The sequence below is a fragment of the Cryptomeria japonica genome, chromosome 5 (genome assembly GCF_030272615.1).
Source record: "Cryptomeria japonica chromosome 5, Sugi_1.0, whole genome shotgun sequence".
Taxonomy (NCBI): domain Eukaryota; kingdom Viridiplantae; phylum Streptophyta; class Pinopsida; order Cupressales; family Cupressaceae; genus Cryptomeria; species Cryptomeria japonica.
In genome coordinates, this window is record NC_081409.1 from 40,105,589 (window position 1) to 40,113,540 (window position 7,952).

The window sequence follows — 7,952 nt, forward strand, 5'->3', positions numbered from 1 at the left end:
CTTGAAGAACTTGCTTTGGCATAGTGGACCTAGAATAGGTCCAATACCTATCTAGGTTATGGACCGGTATCATGTTAGCATGTACTCTACACGTTACGGAATGTTTCAAGATGATCTATGGATTTATTATTGTTGTTTTGGTCTTAAGATGACATGGCATATCATTGTAATATGGATTTATATTGTAATATCTTTTAGGTGGCTGACCTAATTGGTTTAGGCCTTAGGGTTTGTATAAATAAGAGGTAGAAACTCTTTGTAATATATCATGGTTAAGGAAAAGGTCATGGTCAAGGAATGTAATATGCGAATATTGTAATATCATTCAGGCAGAGGAGTTGGTTGATCATTGGTGATCGAATTGGATTCAGAAGAGGATTTAGTCCTCCAACACTGAGCTTAACTAGGTCTGTAATCAGGCATGGTAGATGCTATTTATAGCAGTTCACTCTATTGGATTGTTGTCCATTTATCTTGAGAAGGTTGTAGCCTCTCTGTAGTCAGTGAGACTCTTTTTGTAATGAGCAGTATGATCTAGGCATTGTACCTTTCTGCAAGTGCACACCCCTCATTGTAACACATACTTTCTACAGAAGTATCATCTGACTATGGGTAGGCTTCCCACCATGGTTGTTCCCTTTCTAGGTTTTCCACATATAACTCATGGTGTTATGTGGTATGGTTGCTTTGCATTGTTTATATATTTAATTGTTAAGTTGTATTGCTTACCAGTATCTGTTCCTACCGGCATCTGTATGTGATTTACCAGTATTTGATCTAATTAAGGTTAATAAGTAGATTAAAAGTTATAATTTGTTAACAACTAATTCACCCCCCCCTCTCAGTTGTTCACTGGTTATCCTAATAGTCTTCACATTACATTTTATGTCGTCGGGTCAAATTTGGTCAAACACTGAGTGCATCGCTTGTGTCGATAATTTGTAGAATACCCATCGTGCTCTCAACATCGCAAACCATACCTATAGAATGGTGGAACTATGCACCTTCTTCCTCTTATTTACTCCGTGAGATCATTTTTCATTAGACTTTCTTTCTATGTGCTAACAAAGAATTGTGCAAAACACATCGTTTGATCTACTACGTAAGTATGACCTTTATCACCAAGACATCTCATGTGTCATAGCGAAAAGAATCATGTCAGCATAACACCAAGGGTCAAGAGGAAACAAAAAAGTTATACCAAAAGGCAAAGTCACACCGATAGAATCATGATGCCATAACACCAAGCGTCGATATGAAACAAAAAAGTTATACCAAAAGGAAAAGTCATACCAATAGAATCATATCAGCATAACACCAGGTGTCGGCAAGAAACAAAAAAACTATACTGAAAGGCAAAGTCACACCGATATAAAGTCACACGAAAATCCTTAGTGATAAACACGATGTGATTTGCAACAACATTTTGCAACAACATTTTTCTGAATATTTATCGACAAAAATCAACTGATCTTCAAGGAAATCAAGGCATCTTGTCGAAATGAAATCTCTCATCAATAAACTTAGGCATTCTATTGCATGTAGATAACACGGTGAGATTTCTACACTGCAACAATACATTTTCTAAGCCAATCCAATTTGATAGTGCCTTCAAAGTTCTATTGCCTTTGTCCCTCTATCCAATTGCAGTTCCAAATAGCTGACCTCATTGTCTTCTTTATTTTCAAGTGGCTTTTGACTACATGCACATTCCATACTTATTCAACTTGCTTGTATGCAATAAGTTCTGCTCAACTCTGACAACATAAATTAATCTGCTCTTCATCAACACCACAACAACACACCTTCAACCAATCTGATCTTCCTTTGGGATATGCATCATTCAATATCTTTGTCCAATCTTATTTTCACTCTTGAGCACTCATGACTGCTCAAATTTTCCAATCTGAGACCACACCATCTCGACCAAACCCGATCTTCATCTGGTGGATTCATAATGTTGCATCTCTATCTAGTGGATGTCTCTGCATCTTCTCAACTATTGATATCAATGACAATCTAATGCCAACAATCTCCCCCTTTGGCATTGATGTCAACCATGCTCAAAACTCTCCCCCTTTGACAACAATGGCAAAGGGTGGGGAAACTAGCTACCAACCTCACTCAACCATGCATCTTCTCCCCCTTTGAACTTCTTCTCTCAACTAATGACATGCCCCCTATGACAATTTGCATTGTACACATGGTTGTAATCACAATAATTTTATCACAACACTTCTGCTATGCCTATGCATCATTTAACACTTGCTATCATTTTGTTGATCCTCTTTCTGAGCAATAGTCTCCCCCTGAGAACTACACGGATAAATTATGGATGTCAACTTCCATTTCTTCTCTTTGGAGTGCTAAAGACTGTCATGTTTATCATGTAGAGACCACTTATATATTTTATTTTGTTCACTGCAAACTCTATTGATTCCTTTTGAAGAATATAATATTTATGCTCCACCTATCTTGGAGCGCTCAAACCAGTTCAAGAATATATAGTTTGAGGCTCTAAGCTCCCCCTGAACTAAGCACTCTGCATTTTCATTTTCACTTTCTTTATGAGCATTGGCTCATTCCTTTGTTATCTTTCTTGGTATCCTTTCTTTTTTGTGCTACAAAAATTTTGATTAGATTTTTTGATTTTACATATGTTGCAATACTTCTTTCATGCCATGAACTAATAAACACTCTAACTAGCATGTCCTTTGATTTCTCCCATCTGATCTTCTGTATAACACATCATATTATACAAGTACTCTCAGCTTCTTTTCTGAAGTTCTTCTATATGTCCATATGATCAAGCTACAATGAACAAACTATTTGTAGTCCTTGTACTTGCCAGCAAATATTACATCATCAATTATTTCATACAGGCTACAATTGCTTCCATGTGCACTGTCCTTTTAGCTTCAACATATATTATGTTTTCCTATTTTTATCTTTAGCATTATCCAATCCATCCTAACACTTTCATCTCCTATGTTGTTGTTGTAAGATAGATCATTATCCTCATTTTGTTACATCCGTTGTTTCACTTTTATGTTGCACAATACCTATCATTTCATTTATCCAATGAATTGTATCCTTCTTTGTTGAATACAATGTATTGCAGACTATCTACAATTTATTTTCATCACTTGCAGCTATACATAGCCTTATATATGCAAATATGCAACTACAGTCAAATGCAATTACATAGTAAACTATACTAAATGTCAATAATGTCAAACCTTAATTGTTGCCAAGGCATAAACTTCTGCAACTCAATCAATTGCTCTATAAATACAAATATTTTTCAACAAACTCTATATCAGCTGAAGTATACATAAACAATTATTATTCTCATCAACTTCCTTGTCACTAATTCCAATCCTCTGAAACATCCTTGTCCTTAATCTTTTCAGAAATTGGGGGTGAAATAATTGATCATGTTTAACTCCCCCTAAGGTTCTACATCTTCTTAAGTTTGAGGAGATGTCACTTGTGCAAGAAATCTGTAGTGCTTTCCCATGGCCATATCCTCTTGTTTCCTTTTCCATACTTGTTGGACTTCCCTTCTTTTCTCAGGTGCAACATTTTGAGCAACGTCTTCCATGTTTCTTGATTTGGAAATTCTTTCCTTGCAATAGCTTGCAGTATGGCCAAAGTTGTTGCAGTAGTAGCACACTATGTTCATCCCAAACAGAGGAGTAGAAGAGTTTCTATTGAATTGATTTGATCTCCTTCTCCAAACCATGCCATTATGACCAACTGATGGAACAAATTGATTTCTAGACATTATAGGAACATTTCTAATTTTGTTCCATGCAAAAACTTGTCTTACATGATGACCATTGTTGTTACCTTTTGCAGTATTCTTGAATGTAGAGGGGCTACCACTAGACTAAAAAATTTTCTTCTACACTCATAAATCTTCTGACTAAATATATTACAGCTATAACAAATCACATTCATATTTCCTTGGGCAACAAATACATTCTTTCTTTTATAGCTTGGAGCTGATCTATGCATAAGTTCACAATTTGAAGCCTTGTGTCCATATGCATTACATTTATAACAATCTACATTTTTGTTCCCAGAAAATTCAATTGGGCCTTTCCTAGATCTATTTCTACATTCATTTTCTCTATGCCCATAACCTTTGTATGTAAAAAAATAACCAGAGAAGAATGTCTTGTAACTTACAATTTTATTTTGCCAAGTGTGTGGAGATCTTGCTGACTCGTTTGCTCCATTCCTTCTTCATTTGTTGTTGATCTTGGGATGCTCATTTTCAGCACCCACATGTTCTGATTTCCTCATATTCTTAGTCTTGTGTGCAACAACATTGTTTGATCTTCTATATCTCCTTCTTGGGTTCTTCTCTCTGATGAAGCCTTCTTCATTCAACTTGCCTTTTCCTTTTGAATCAACATTATTTTTTCTTGTAGCAGCAACTTGTGCTTTCATACTTTCAGTAGTAGTGGTCAAATCAATCTTATTCCTTGCATAATTTCTAATTGTGAAAGTTTGTCTACTACCATTATCATTTGAAGAGACAAAGTGTATCTCCTTCTTAGATGAGTCCTTGCTGGTAGAACATTGACCTTTCTCATATCCAACACCTTTGGTATCCTTGGAGTGCTTTTGTTTGCTTAACATCTTATCCAAGGCCTCTGTTCTCCCTTCATATTTGATTCTCATCTTGAGATCATCTTGGCACTTCTCCAATTATATTGTTAGCTTTGTTATTTCATCCTTTAGATTTTGACACTCTTTTCCTTTAGTCTCCACTTCCATCTTTAATTCCTCACACCTAACATTGTGCCTTCAATTTTGCTGTAGTTTTCTTTGACTCTTGAAGACACTTATTCAGCCAGTCTTGTTCTTCAACAACAACATTCTTATACATTTTGTATTATGTCCTCACTTTTTTTAGTTCTTCTAATTTAGCTGTTATAGCAACAATACTCTGATTTGATTCTTCAAGGATTTTGCTCAATAGATCATGTTCCTTTGTGGCCGACTTCTTATATTTTGAATACTCTTTCCTTATGTTGTCAAGTTCTTCAAGAGCACATACAAGCTCACCTTCGAGATCAACCTCAGCATCAACTTCCTCTTCTTCTTCATCATCACCTCCAAATACATCTTGCATTCTAGTTTGAGTTTTATTTTCACACTTAGATGGTTTCTTCTTGTTTTGGACCTCTTGTGCCATGAATAGATGAGTTTTCTCTTCATTTTTGTTGCAACAACTAATAGATTTGCTTTTATCATCTGCACATTTGTTTGCTCCTTTCATCTTCTTCCTTCCACAATCTGATTCAGCAGTGCTAGGCTCTTCTCCATAGATTCTTTTCATCCTATCCCATACATTTTTTGCTAACTTACATTTCTTAACCTTTGAAGTCACTGTATCAGACAACTTGCTGAGAATAACCTTCTTAGCTTCAACATTATATTTTGATTCTCTTTTAGCTTCAGGTTTAGTAGGAGTGGCAAGGGAAGTGTAACCATTCTTGACTGACATCCAGACATCATAACCTAAGGAGGACAAATAGACTTCCATTCTTGAACTCCAGATGATATAGTTTGTGCCATCAAATCTTGGTACAATAGAAGAGGATGACTCATACATCACCATTGTGTTCACACACCGAAATCTACCCAAGCTAGGGAAAGATTTTTAAATAGGGAACCTATGATCTGATACCAATTGAAGGAACACAAATGGACCACTGAGAGGGGGGGTGAATCACTGGTAACTCAAAACTTGCACTTTCTAAAGGATTAAAGCTCTAATAACAATGATCAAGTAGCAATGAGAAAAGACACTAAACAAATCTACACACACATATAAAAAGAAAGCCCATAATACAAGATACATGAGGAAAACCCAATGTGGGAAAAACCTCGGTGAGAAATGTTGCTGGAGTCTACTACTCCAATCCAGCCTCACAAGCAAATCTAATTACAATGTTTATGAGAACCAACCCGAAGGAGCACCAACCTATGATTTTTATGGGCATCAACCCAAAGGAGCATCAACCTTTGATTTTTATGTGCACCAACCCATGATCCGAGAACCCACTTAAATGATTACAATAATAAATAATTACAACTACAAGTTGAGTACCTTGTTAGAGATGATGTTCTCTAACCGTCGTGTTTTCCACACCTGAAACTGAATCTTCTCTTTTCAGCTTATAGGATTTGTCTTCTACTCTCTGATCTCTACAACAACTTTCTGCAGTCTAACTTGTCTTTTCACCGACTCTTCTGCTCTTTGCAATGTCTCTCTGCACTCTATCTTGTCTTCTCACCAACCCTTTTAATCTATGTCCTGATCAGATCTCTTCTCTCTGCTTGTCTCTTAGTCTGCTTTGCACGGTGTCAAATACACACTTGTTTTCTAGCACTCTATTTGCATGCTTCTCTTTTGTCTGCAGCAACACACTTCAGTTCGTGTTCAACAACACACGCTCAGCCCTTTGGCATTTCTTCAACAACTTCCAATTAATCACGATCCTTTTACTTCTTAGAATTTTCCCTCCAAAATTGATTTTCCCTCCAAAACAGATTCTCCCTCCAAAATAGATTTTCCCTCCAAAGGAAAATTCAAAAATAATTCTCGAAAACAAGAAAAAGATCTGCATTAATTTTAGTTTTCTGATTTTCTGCCTTTTGTATCACATTCTTTCTAAATTCATTCAGTTAACTCAGCATTCTGGAGAGATCTTTGCATGCAACACTTAATCTCATAAATGAAACTTCTAGTTGTCATTTCCTTAGCAACCATTTCTTGTTAGTGATCTTTGATTGATCCTGTACATGCCAGGTCTTTAGATTACATTTTATGTCATCGGGTCAACTTTAGTCAAATGCTAAGTGCACAGCTTCTGTGTCGGCAATTTGTAGAATACCCATCATCTTCTCAACATCGCAAACCATACCTTTAGAATGGTGTAACTGCACACCTTCTTCCTCTTATTTACTCCATGAGATCATTTTTTATTAGACTTTCTTTCTATGGGCCGACAGAGCATTGTGCAAAACACATCATTTGATCTACTACGCAAATATTACCATTATCACCAAGACATCTCATGTGTCATAGCAAAAAGAATCATGTCAGCATAACGCCAAGGGTCGGGAGGAAACAAAAAAATTATACCAAAAGGCAAAGTCACACCGATAGAATCATGTCGGCATAAAACCAAGCATCAGCAGGAAACACAAAAATTTATATCAAAAGGAAAAGTCGCACCGATAGAATCATGTCGGCATAACACCAGGCGTCGATGGGAAACAAAAAAGTTATATCGAAAGGCAAAGTCACATCGATACAAAGTCACACAAAAATCCTTGGTGATAAACATGATGTGATTTACAACAAAATTTTTGTGAAGCTTTATCAACAAAACTTGACTGATCTCCAAGGCAATCAAGGTATCTTGTTAAAATGAAATCTCTCATCAATAAACTTAGGCATTATGTTGCATGTAGATAAAACGGTGAGATTTTTGCACTACAACAATACATTTTCTAAGTCAATCCAATTTGCCAGTGCCTTCAAAGTTGTATTGCCTTTGTCCCTCTATGCAATTGTAGTTCCAAATAGCTGACCTCATTGTCTTCTTTATTTTCAAGTGGATTTCGACTATATGCACATTCTATACTTATTCATCTTGCTTGTATGCAATAAGTTCTGCTCAACTCTGACAACATAAATTAATCTGCACATGAATTAATTTGCTCTTCATCAACACCACAACAACACACCTTCAACCAAACTAATCTTCCTTTGGGATATGAATTATCCAACATCTTTGTCCAATCTTATCTTCACTCTTGAGCACTCACACTTGCTCCACTTCTCCAATCTGAGACCACACCATCTCAACCAAACTTGATCTTCATCTAAGGCATTATTCATGTTGTATCTCTATCTAGTGGACATC